We start from the raw sequence: 3,250 nt of genomic DNA on the forward strand, positions 1-3,250 counted from the left end.
CTCTGCCTAACAGCAGGGGACTGGACCAACTGATTTCTTGGAGTCCTTGCAGCTCTGAGCCCTGTGGTTGTATGACCCCACCTTACTCCACCCAACACAATTGCACCTGCATTCCAGGAGCCAAGGCTCAGGGCAGGGCCCTACATTCCTACCGGGGTAGTGAGTCCCCAGAGGCGGGGACAATTTCCTCTCCACACTCTGAACAAGAGCTTCTGCTGCCTCACGTTGTTCCCCACCAGGAAGCCCCAGGAGGGCCCTGAGGACAGCCCTTGGCTCTCAGAGAGGGAGGCTCAGGGGTGGGAGACGACCTTGGGGATGGAGTCACTCAGGGAAGAATCTGGACCATGACAGGGTGACTTGGGGGCATGAGGGGAGGACCCTGAGGAAGATAAAAAGCTGGTGCCACCCTAGGCAGTTTCACAGTGTGGCTTAGGGCTGTGGCTGACAGATGGTTTGTCAGATCAGTTAATCGGAACTCATGGGCCCTTTGTTACCCTCCCACGGAACATGCTGAGTGCAGGTTGGAACGGGAGCTTTCTGGAGATGCCAGCTTCTAAGCTGAGCATGATTTCGATAGGAGGATTTCAGGCACCTTGAGCAAGCTAGTATAGGGCTTATTTGGGGGAAAGGCAGAGATTTTATTACTCCTCAAATGCTTAAATTACACTCTTCCAACTAAATTCAAATTTTAATTTAACTATTGAGCACCTAAAGTGTGCAGATGAAAAAGACTCAATTTCTACCCTTTGCTAGCTGGACATCCTGGAGGGGTGGACGGCAGACACCACTCATCACCTCCAGGCAGCCTCCCTGGGGCAGCTCTCCCCTTCCTCCTCCTCTGGCTGCCCCCTGTCTCAGTGGGTTACCCTTCTGCTCCCCAGTTAGCCCCCAGAGACCCTCGTCTCAGCTGAGTCACCAACGCTGTCCTTTCGTGGATTCCCGCCACCCTAGGCTGTGCCCAGCACATCTCCTGGCACAGGGAACAAGGCAGGGACACACCTGAGAGGCATAAAGTGCTCTGGGGTAAAAAGCAAGTAAGGCCCTATCTGGGAGATTCCCGGGGGAAAGGCTTGGGAAAAGATGAACAAAAGGAAGAGGCTGGGCAGGGGAATGGCCTGTCGGGTGGTGGGAACAGGATTGCACAGGGGCAGAGGTGAAATTTGGCTGGCAAAACTAGGTCGGGGCACGCTTCGCATGCCCTTGGTGCTCCAGGCAAGGGGAAGCCACTGAGAATTCTGAACAGAGAAATTAACCATCAGAAAGCTTTATTTGAGTAATTATGATGTGCCAGGCACCATGTCAGCATTTTATGTGTATTTCCTCTCAATCCTCGCAACACCCTTTAAGATGGATATTTGATGGCGAAGGCACTGTAACTACCAAGCGGCAAAGTGAGGACTTGACCCTCAGTCTTTCTGACCCTGTCCTCACCAGAACCTGGCTTTGTTGTTGTTTGAGACAGGGTCTCACCATCACCGGGGCCGGAGTGAAGTGGCACCATCTCAGCTTACTACAGCCTTGACCTCCAGGGCTCAAGTGACCCTCCCACCTTAGCCTCTTGAGTAGCTGGAACTACAAGCACACACCCGGCTAATTTTTTTATTTTCCGTTGATAGGAGGTTTCGCCATGTTGCCTAGGCTGCCCTTGAACTCCTAGACTCAAGCGATCTGCCTGCCTCAGCCTCCCAAAGTGTTGGGATTACAGGTATGAGCCACTGCACCTGGCCTTGGAAGCTGACATTGAGTGAGCACTTCCTGTGGGCCCTGTGCCTTTTTTTTTTTTTTTTTTTTTTTTTTTTTAGAGTTTTCTCTGTTGCCCAGGCTAGAGTACAGTGATGAGATCTCACCTCACTACAACCTCCGCCTCCCAGGTTCAAGAGATTCTCCCACCTCAGTCTCCCAAGTAACTAGGATTACAGGCACCTGCCAACATGCCTGGCTAATTTTTGTACTTTTGTAGAGATGAGGTTTCACCATGTTGGCCAGGCTAGTCTCGAACTCCTGACCTCAGGTGATCCACCTGCCTCAGCTTCCCAAAGTGCTGGGATTACAGGCGTGAGCCACTATGCCCAGCCGGGCCCTGTGCCTTATTCACACTACTCTCTCTCTCTCTCTCTCTCTCTCTCTCTCTCTTTTTGTGTGTGTGCAGTGGCACCATCTCGGCTCACGGTAACCTTTGCCTCCCAAGTTCAAGCTCTTCTCCTGCCTCAACCTCCCAAATAGCTGGGATTACAGGTGCCCACCACAACTCCCAGCTAATTTTTGTATTTTTGGTAGAGACGGGGTTTCACCATGTTGGCCAGGCTGGTCTCGAACTCCTGACCTCAGGTGATCCGCCTGCCTCAGTCTCCCAAAGTGCTGGGATTACAGGTGTGAGCCACTACGCACAGCCCACACTATTTCTCTTAATCATCAAAACTACACTTGCTGGAACTTCTCAGGGGCCACATAGCTTTCAAAGGCCCTGCCTGCACATCTAACCACCATGTGATACTGTCTCTCTCATTGGCCCCCAGGAAGTGGCATCAATCTTTACTCCCATGAAATTTTTAGCACAGGGCAGGTCCCCAGAGTAGGTCAGCTCCCATCTCCTCCAGCCCTTGCTGATCTTCCCTGTATGGCAGTCAGCCTCAAGAAGATGCCCCAGGGTCCCCACCTCCTGGCACTCACACCTTTGTGTGGTCCCTCCCACATTGTATACGGTGACCTGCTTAACCAACAAGATATGGCAGAACTGACAATGTGTGGCTTCCAAGGAAGTCATAAAAGGCATCACAGCATCTGCCTTGCTGGCTCTGGATAACTCACTCTGGGGAGACCAGCCACCGTGTCATGAGGAGGCTCATGCAGCCCTAGGGAGAGGTACACGTGGTGAGGAACTAGGGTCCCTGCCAACAGCCATGTGAGTGAGCCACCGAGCAAGTGGCTCTTCCAGCCCCGTCAAGCCTTCAGATAACTGCAATCTTGGCCAAGATCTTAACTGCAATCTCAGAGGAGACCCCCTAAGCAGAACCACCTAGCTAAGTAGATCGCAGATTTGTTTTTGAGATACTGCTTGGCGGTAGTGACGTGCACCTGTAATCCCAGCTACTCGGGAGGCTGAGGCAGGAGAATCCCTTGAACCTGAGAGGCGGAGGTTGCCATGAGCCGAGATTGGGCCACTGCACTCCAGTCTAGGTGAGAGAGTGAGACCCTGTCTCCAGAATTATATATATATATATTTAATAAAATAAATACATAAATAAATAAA

The sequence above is a fragment of the Sapajus apella genome, unplaced genomic scaffold (assembly GCF_009761245.1).
Source record: "Sapajus apella isolate SASKATOON/1434 unplaced genomic scaffold, GSC_monkey_1.0 scaffold83, whole genome shotgun sequence".
Lineage (NCBI taxonomy): Eukaryota > Metazoa > Chordata > Mammalia > Primates > Cebidae > Sapajus > Sapajus apella.